A 10,160-nucleotide genomic window follows, 5' to 3' on the forward strand; every position below is an offset into this window, starting at 1 on the left:
CACCCATCATGACATTAGATATATTCATTTACTGACATGGAAATCTGTCCAGTGAAAAAGATCACATTACGGAACAATATGTACCATTCGATCTCGTTTGTTATTATAAGAATATACTGGTTTACGTCCTTATTGCTTAGAAAAAACTTTGAAAGGATAGCCTCCCAAATGGTTTCAGTAGTTATCTAGCAGTAGAATTTTGGATAATTTTTTTCTTCTTTTTGCCTCTATGAATTTTCCAGAATGAACATGATTTGCCTTTGAAATTACAAAAACAAAGTGGTTTTTTTTTAAAGTGTCTGAATATGAATTTCATTAAAGCACTGGAGAGAGAAGCAGACTGGAGAAGCAAGGCTCCTTCTGCCTGTTGGGATCCTGCCTCTGGCTGCCCTCCCTGAGAAGCCTCCCTCCTGAGCAAGTGAGAAGGAAAAGGGAACAGGAAAAGAAATCCCTGCTCTTCAGTGTGACTCCGAGATCCAGTGAGAACCAAATTCTCCCATTTTCATTTCCCATGCTTCTTTGCTGCAATTGCTTTCCTAGCGCTCTGCCAGCTTTTCCCCATTCTCTTAAGGCATTGACAGTAAAGACATAGTGTCTCTTCCCACCGGGAGTACAGTATGTCCTGAGCTCCCTGTAACTCTGAGCCAGGCCACGAGACCTTTATATAATTAAAATGCAGGAGGACTTTTAAACAATGCCATCGATGAGCACCTGGTCACCAGGGCTGTGCTGGATCCTTTACATTTTGTATTCAGTCTTCAAAACCATCCTGCAAGGTAGGTCTCATTTTCCCCATTTTACAGGAAAGAAAGTGAAGCAGGGAGGCTGAATAAATTTTCCAAAGGCATGCATGCAGTAAGTGGTGGTCTAGGCCCAAACCTCAGGCTCTCTACAGACAAAGTTCACATTTTCTCCTTCATTCTGGCTTACTAAGTAAAGCCAAAATCTACATTTTAGTCCAGTGAAGGAACTGCATTTTATTTAAGTGTTCCTGTGACCTTAAGAATTACATTTTCTTGGACTTCCCTGGAGGCGCAGCGGTTAAGAATCTGCCTGCCAATGCAGGGGACACGGGTTCAAGCCGTGGCCCGGGAAGATCCCACATGCCGCGGAGCAGCTAAGCCCGTGCGCCACAACTACTGAGCCTGCGCTCTAGAGACCGCGAGCCACAATTACTGAAGCCCGTGTGCCTAGAGCCTGTGTGCCTAGAGCTTGTGCTCCGCAACAAGAGGAGCCACCACAATGAGAAGCCTGCGCACCGCAACGAAGATTAGCCCCCGCTCGCCACAACCAGAGAAAGCCCGTGCACAGCAACAAAGACCCAACGCAGCCAATAAATAAATAAATAAATTTTGTTTAAAAAAAAAAGCAAAGGTTAAAGTCAAAGAAACAGATCCAAGGTGGAGTCTGATTTAGCTCTTCCCTGTGACAATCCAAGAGACAACACAAATCCCAGATGGCTGGAATGCAGACTGCCGGGGGAGGCTGGGGAGGAAGGAGGAGCCAGACTGGGGAGGGTCTTGGTAAGGAATTTGGGTTTTATCCTGGGGCCCTGGGAGGCCACTGCAGGCAGGGGAGAGGCAAGATCAAATTTATTCAGTAAAACTGTTGCAGGAAAGGGGACCCCTTCCAGGCCCCAAGAGTGGCCTCTTGTCTAACACTTGGAAATGAATTGTCCGAGGAGACACACATGCTGACAAAGCATGAGACTTTATTGGAAAGGGGCCCCCAAGGTGGAGAGCAGTAGTATAAGGGAACCCAGGAGAACCGCTCTGCCACGTGGTTGCAGTCTCAGGTTCTGTGGTGATGGGGTTAGTTTCCAGGTCGTCTCTGGCAAAGCACTCTGACTCGGGGTGCTTCCTGGGGGCGTGCACATCACTCAGCCAAGATGGAGTCCAGCGAGCAGGATTCTGGGAGGTTGGCAGGATATATGGACTGAAGTCCCCTCTCTCCTTTTGACCTTTCCCAAATTCTTCCATTTGGTGGTAGTTGTTGACCTCCTGTTGTAAGATAACTCGTGCAAGTGGTTACTATAGTGCCTGGCCAGGGCAGGCAGTTTCAGTCAGTGGTTGCCCTAACAAAACTGTGGCTTCGAATTGAACAGTGGGTTAGATGGAAACGATAATGTGTGCAGGAGAATAATTAGGTAACTACATAGTTCTGGCAAAAATGATGGTGTCTGGGACTAGAATGGTGACAGCAGAGATGGAGAAAACTAGATGGAATCAAGAGAGATTTTTCCATAAGCTGTGATGATGAATCAGAATGAAGGAGACAAAAGAGCCCAGGGCCACTCCCAGTCTAGAGGACTTAATGATGAGATCATTTGTGGAAAGAGGAAACGGGGAGAAGAGGCTTGGGGTGAAGGTGAGGAAAGTGATGAGTGCCGCTTTGAACGGGTTGAGCTGAGGTGCCTGTGAGACCCTAAGAAGAGGTGCACGGTAGGGATAATAACACCCCTAGCTAAGATTTATTTAGCCCTGTACTACATGCGAGGCCTTCTGTTAAGTACACAAACTGGATTATCTATCAAGAGGCATCTGGATCTATGTGGCTAATGCTCAGAAAGAGGTTTGGGCTAGACACAGGAGTTGAGCTCAGATCTAACGTCAGGGTCTAGGCAGGGAGGGCGAAGAGCTGAAGCCACTGGTGTCACACACTTGGTGTGGCAGGTCCAGGGTGAGCTGGAAAGCAAACGCCCAGTCTGACCCCGCACAGATTCAGACTTTAAAGAAAACACTGGCATGAGAAAGAAAGCTCAAGCCCCAAATGGAGTCATTTGCGCCCTCAGACAGCAAACCAAGACTTAATTGCAGTTTCAATCCCTCCTAGAAATGCGACCTTTGAAACAGTCAGTCTGAAAAGTCCAATCTATGGGAACAAGGTTATCTGCCTGATAAAGACCCCTGCCATTCCCCTGCCCCCAAAGAAGACAGTCTGGCCTGAAACAATCCTTTCTTTTCTCCTGCTAATACCTTCCTGACCCACCCTCCTTTCACCTGTAAAAACCTTTCACTTTGTACAACTCCTCAGAGCACCCTTCTATTTAACTAGATGGGATGAATAAAGCCAGTTAGATCTTCACATTTACTGAGTTGAATTTTGTTTTTTTAAGACTGGGCAGACTAAGTAAAACTCACGTGTGGCCTGCCTGGATTTGTCTTTCTGGTCCCCAATTTGTGACCCCTGGTAATTAAACCAGGGGACAGGGAGGGATGGCCTAAAAGAGCATATAGAAGAGGGTGAAATCAAGCCCAGAGTTTCAGCCTAACATGCAAAAAGCTGGCCTTGAATAAGCTCCCAACTGATATTTCTTAGGATGCAACGATGCAACAAGTGTCTGATTCTAATGCTGCCTAATAATTAAGTGAGGTGAGTGCCTATCTTCTATGCTTTCTTACACCTGGTTTAGTAAACTTTAGCATAAAGGGACGTTTGAGCTGGAAGACCCCTTGGGGCTCACTTCGTACAGGGGCTCTCCAACACTGGTGTGCAGATCAGAATCTCCTGGGGAACCTGCAAAATGTCCAGACCCCCAGGATCCTCCCAGACCTGAATCAATGTACAAGGAGGGCCCCAGGTACCCTGATTTTAACAAGGTCCCAGGTGATTCTGATGCACACACCTAGCATAGGAGTTGTTCCTCTAGATCTACCCTCTCAGATAAGGAAACAGCCCAGAGAGATGTAGTAAGTCACCTGCACGCAGCTAGAGGGGGGCAAGGTGTGTCCACACTCTGCCGGTCACTCCAGCCCTTTCCATTAACCTCCCCTTCCCCAAACTCAGGCCCAGCCCAGGCTTGGAGATCAGTGGCTCTCTGGGGCATTCACAACTCAGAATCAGATCTGCAGTGTTCATGATCTCACCCTGATTTTGCACCCAACTCCAACAACTGGGTTTGGTCTTATCTTACTCCCCCTCCCCAAGCTCCTTCCTTGGGTCTGTTACTATGTTCTGCCTTGACCCCAGGGCTGAGGCCCTGCCTTGGTGCCTCCCCACCCCTGGCTGCCTCTGGAGCAGGAGGCGTGCACACAAGAGGGACACGGTGCCTCTGGGTCAGTGTGAGGAGACAGTCCTGTTGCATCCTGAGGTCTGGAGAGAAGTGCCTGTCAGGTGGTAGGAGGCCAGGAGGCATATGGCACAAATACACCTTTCAGAGGGGTGAGGCTATTTTTGTCACTTGCTATAAATAGCATACGATGGGCCATGGCTTGTGGTCAGTTACATGGCATGCCAAGGCAGGATTCTGGCAGGAAATCCATCCCCACACTCCCTGAAACTAAGAATAAGCACAAGCTGGGCAGCGTGACCCCATGACTGTGCTGAGTCCTCAAGGTGCATCACATGAGCAGCTGCAGGGAAACTCAGGCCTTGAGAGTCTGCACAGGAGGCCCCTGCCTGGGTGGTGTTAGGAGGTTATGTGGTTACAAGGAGAAATACATAAACATTTAGAAATACAGACCTGGGGAGAAAATGCCTTAAATGTGAGCGTGTATAAAGTTAAAAGATTAAGATGATGAAACTAACACTTAGGAATATACTCTGTGTATCTTTATATAAACAATTTATCTTCAGTCAAGCCTCTTTGGATATTGCCTTTACAGAATGATTTTGGTCTACAAGGGCTAATTGAAATTAACTGTATGCAAGTCCCCATGTCAGCCATTTCTATTGACCTTGGCCTGCAGTATAAAATACTGGTTAAGAGCTAAAGTCATTAGACCTGGGTTTGAATCATGGCCCTGATGCTCTTGGACTTCAGTGAGTCACTCAACATCCTAGAGCCTCAGTTTTTCTCATCTCTAAAATGAAGACAGTAGCACAGACATGATAGGATTTTTGTGACAATTAAATAAGGCAATGCATATCTCATACGTCTTGGCTGATTAGGGCAACCTAAAGATTTTTGTTGTTATTTTTGTTTTTTAAGCTTTTTGAACAGTTTTGGTCTCTAGCGGTAGAAACTTAACATTTGTCTTTGCGCCAAATGTTTCCTTTATTTGGGGAAGACCCCTTGTGTCAAAACCCTGGTAGCCCACCGGGGTGTGGATATGGTGATCTCACAGGGGGACTACTGACAAGGCCACTCTGTTGTTCCTTCAAGTGGTTTCGAGAACATGTCCACTGGGACATGAGAATCAGGTGAGTAGAGCAAGAGGGAAAGGACAGGATGAATGAGGCGTGGCAACTGTTACACCTTAGGAACTTCCAGGAAGAGCTGAGAGATGCTTTGAAGGGGAGAGAGGACGGGTGCAGCAGTTGAGCCAGAGTAAGTTTGAGCCAATGTAATTTGCATAGTAAATTATTACAGAATTTAATGATTGCCGCATTGTCATAACAGACAGGAATTTACTCAAGAGATACAATAGAAGTTGCTTGGTCTCTTTGTGGCAATGATGCAATCATACCAATTTGTGGAGCTAATCCTTCTCAACAGAAAATGGTAAATCAACCTAGACTTCAGCCTAAGTTTTACTGACTTAACCAATCACTGGTTTTGGTGCCAGTGATATGGCAGTGATGGATTCTCTTCCTTGGCAGAGCTTACACTTAATCAAAGAGAGACCATGAGGAATACATCAATACAAACTGAGGGGAAGTGCTCTGCAGGAGATGGACATGGTTGTGTGAGACTCTATAACAAAGGAGCCTGACCCAGATGGAGGCAGGTGGGAGTATAGAGCTTCTGAGGAACTGAAGGGAGGCCAGTGAGGCCCCGTGGCTGGACCACAGAACAGGAGGGGAGAATGGTAGTGGATGAGACAGGATAGAAAGACTGGACCCAGTCCTGTACAAATTGGATTTTAGCCTAACAGAATGGGAAGCTGCTGTGGAGGTTTAAAGAGGAGAGAGAGTCATGATCATGTTTGCATTTCAAGATTAGCCCTGCAGGGAATGGACTGGTGAAGGCAAGAGTGGATGTAGAGGTACCAGTTAGGAAACTACTGAGAACTGGGTTTGGTGGCAGTAGTGAGAAGAAAGCTCATGGCTCCAGAGATGTTTAAGGAGGGGCTCAAAGGACTGATACCTGGGCCTTTCCTGGCTGACTGGCTTCCACCTCTCACAAAGGTCAGTGTTTGACAGTAACAGTACCTATAGCAAAAACAGGGGCCTCCACCATCCTTCTAGTCTTTGAGGCTATGTGATGAAATGGGTTCCTCACTGTAACACCACACTCTCCAGGTTGATTTCTACCTCAGTTACCTATTGTAAGTACCATTTGCATCTCCCCCACCTAAATGTAAGCAGCTCAAGAAAAGGCACTGTTGCTTTATCCATTTTTATTTCTTGACATCCAGCATAGAGCCTGTCCCAGAGCAGAACCAAGAGTTGTTTGAAGAACTAAACATGATACTAGGAAAGGGATGACTATTTTTGTAAAGAATTATAGCAATTCAGTGCAGAAATGGCTCTTGGAAATCATCCAGGTCAGTACCTCCCTATCCAGATTCCAAGCCAGTCAGCCAGCAAAGGCACAGTCACAGGTATCAGTCCAAACATAAGAAGCTAATATAATGAGCTGGCAATAGGTCACACGTTGTATGGACGTAACAACATTTATTGAAACAACCCCAAGGCAATTTAAAAACTTTTTTGTTTTGAAACACTTTCAAACTTACAGAAAAGTTTGCAAGAACAAACATAGGACTCCTCATGTCCATTATACAGTCATCCATTCTTAACATTTTGCCACATGTGCTTTACCATTAATGTTTATTACTGCTGAACTATTTGAGTGGAGGTTGTACATATCATGCCACTTTTTCCCTAAATATTTCAGTGTGTGTTTCTTAAAAACAAGGATAGTCTCGTCCATAACCACAGGACAGTTATCAAGTTCAGGAAATTTAACAATGGTCTTAGCAATCTACGGTTTATATTCCAAATTTACCAGTTGTTCTAATAAGGTGCTTTACTTAAAAAAAAGAAGAAACTTCTTTTTCCTGGTGCAGGACCTGATTCAGGATCATGTATTACACTTAGTTGTCATAGCTTTTCAGTCACCTTTTAATCTGGAACAGTCCATCAGTCTGTCTTTATCTTTTATGACATTGATGTTTTTCTGATGAATACAGGCCAGTTACTGTATATCAAGACCCCCTAATTTGGGTCTGTCTGATGACTCTTCATGGTTGGATTGATGCTGTGCATTTTTGCTAGAATGCTGCAAAAATGCTTTGCACGCATCACATCCAGAGGCACAAGATGTCCATTTGTCCTTATTGGTGATGTTAATTTTGATCACTTCATTAAAGTGTTTATTGCCTAGTTTTTCTATTATATAGTTTACCCCTTTGTCTACTTTTTAACTTGTGGTAAAATACACACAGCACAAAATTTACCATTTTAGCCATTTTTAAAAGTGTATAGTTCAGTGGCAGTAATTCATATTCTTGTGCATCTGCCCTACAGTGTTTATTTTTCCTTTTAACAAGTAATTTGTGGAGAGACACTAAGATGATCTTAGTCTCATCTTCAGATACTGTCCTTAATAACCTTTCCTCCCACCTCCTACTTCTCAATCTAGGACTTGCTGATGATTCATGCTAAGACAAAAGATTAAGGCCTTACATCAACTCCAGCCCTTTCCCCCTTGCCTGCCCCTCATTCCAGAGAAAAAGGTACAGAGTGTTCATAGTCACTGGCTCTGGATCTGGATAGGGAAATGCTGACCTGGATGATTTCCAAGAGCCATTTCTGCATTGAACTGCTATAATTCTTTACAAAAATAGTCATTCCTTTCCTAGTATCATGTTTAGTTCTTCAAACAACTCTTGGTTCTGCTCTGGGACAGGCTCTATGCTGGATGTCAAGAAATAAAAATGGATAAAGCAACAGTGCCTTTTCTTGAACTGCTTACATTTAGATGGGGGAGACGCAAATGGTACTTACAATGCAATGTGGAAAAGCAACGTGACACTCTGGGCATGGAGGTGGCCCAGAGTACAGTGGAAACACAGGGAAGGAGCAAATCTCACGGCCGGAGTCACGAGTCATGGAGGTGAACAATGGCAAGGATGTGTGTATACATATGCATGTGCGTGTGTGTGTGTGTGCGCGCGCGCGCGCGCTCGTGCGTGCATGCGTGCGCAGGTGGGCGGACTAGAGGGGAGGCAGGGCCAGGCCCAGAGTACAGTGGAAACACAGGGAAGGAGCAAATCTCACGGCCGGAGTCACGAGTCATGGAGGTGAACAATGGCAAGGATGTGTGTGTACATGTGCATGTGCGTGTGTGTGTGTGTGTGCGCGCGCAGGTGGGCGGACTAGAGGGGAGGCAGGGCCAGAGCATGGAGGGCCTGACCTAAAGCTTGGACTTGATCCTGCAGATGAGACAGTGTCAGCAGAAGATAACATGACTGACAAGGTTTGATGGATCAGCCCGGAGGCAGCAGAGAGGCTGGGTCTGAGGTCAGAAAGCCTGGAGGCAGCAGATCAGTTGGTAGGATCACTGCAATGAGCCTGATGAGAAAGGAAGAGTCTGGCCTGACCAGGACAGTGGGAGTCGGAGTTGTGAGGAGACAACAGATTTGAGAAATACCTAAGAGGTGCCTGAGTGTGATAATGATGATGAAGGAGGGATTCAGGATGACTTCCAAGTTTTCAACTTTCCAGAGAAGGAAAAATTATGAACGGTATTACTTATCTCAAGTTGATCTCTTTAACAACCCTGTCAGAGAGATAGGGCCAACCACTATTATTCCCATTGTACAGATTAGTAAACTGAGATATAGAAAGTCAAAGTGACACAACTATGCAAGACACAGCAGAGATACCAAGTTCATCCTAGTGCATGTACTAATGGATGATATAAAGTTATTCATAATGCTGGAAGTGGAGAACCATATGCAAAAAATGAACTTGGATCCATACCTCATATCCATACCATATCCATACATCATATACAAAAATTAACTAAAAACTAATTATAAATCAAAACTTAAGAGCTAAAACTTAAAAACCATAACAGAAGAAAACATAGGAGAAAATCTTAACTGGTTTGCATTTTAGCAGATTTTCTTAAATAGGACACAAAAAGTACAAGCTATCAAGAAAAAAAATCAATAAACTGTACTTCACCAAAATTAATACCTTTTGCACTTGAAGACCCACTATTACAAAAATGAAAAGGCAAGCAACAGACTGGGGGAAAATATTAGACAAACCTATCCAAAAAAAGACTTGGATCTAGAATATATAAAGTACACTTACAAGTCAATAATAAGACACACAACAAAATTTTAAAATGTGTAAAATATCTGAATAGATACTTCACCAAAGAAGACATATGAGTGGCATAAGAATAAGAAAAGATGTGCAATATCATTAGTCATTAGGGAAGTGATAATTAAGACCACAATGAGATACCCATTGCACACCACCTTGAATGGCTAAAATGAAAAAGATGGACTATATCAGGTGTTGACAGTACTACGGAGGATGGATTGGAGTTCTCATACACTGCTGATGGGAATGGAAAACGGTATAGCTGCTTGGAAAAATACTTTGCCAGTTTCCTGATGAAAAGGCAAAAATACACCTACCATATGACACAGCCACTCCATTCTTAGGTAATTACCCAAGAGAAATAAAAGCACATCTACACAAAGGCCCATACATGAATATTCACAGCAGTTTTATTTGCAATAGCTGGAAACAGCCCAAATGTTGGTCCACAAGTCCACAAAGTGTGGTACATTCACACTACAGAATACTACTCATCAATAAAAAGAAATGACTACACAACAACATGGATGAAACTCAAAGTAATTATGCTGAGTGAAAGAAGCCAGACCAAAACAAAAGTACATACTGTATGATTCCACTTACATACATTTCCAGAAAATGCAAACTAATCTAGTGAAAGAAAGTAGATAAATGGTTACCTAGGGATGGGGGGTGGGGAGGACTGGGAGGAGGGATTGCAAAGGTAGTGCCAGGGAACTTTGGGGTGATGTTCCTTTTCTTTCTTTTTTTTTTTTTTTTTTTTTGCGGTACGCGCGCCTCTCACAGTTGTGGCCTCTCCCGTTGAGGAGCACAGGCTCCGGACGCGCAGGCTCAGTAGCCATGGCTCACGGGCCCAGCCGCCCCACGGCATGTGGGATCTTCCCGGACCGGGGCACGAACCCGCGTCCCCTACATCGGCAGGCGGACTCTCAACC

At 44.6% G+C, this 10,160-nt stretch overlaps 1 long non-coding RNA gene across 1 annotated transcript in view; it reads right to left on the minus strand.

The window, feature by feature from the left end:
• The window catches only part of LOC129391383 (uncharacterized), a 177,898-nt gene that overhangs the window by 1,861 nt on the left and 165,877 nt on the right, over nucleotides 1–10,160 (minus strand). The window lies entirely within an intron of this gene.

The sequence above is a fragment of the Physeter macrocephalus genome, chromosome 16 (genome assembly GCF_002837175.3).
Source record: "Physeter macrocephalus isolate SW-GA chromosome 16, ASM283717v5, whole genome shotgun sequence".
Taxonomy (NCBI): domain Eukaryota; kingdom Metazoa; phylum Chordata; class Mammalia; order Artiodactyla; family Physeteridae; genus Physeter; species Physeter macrocephalus.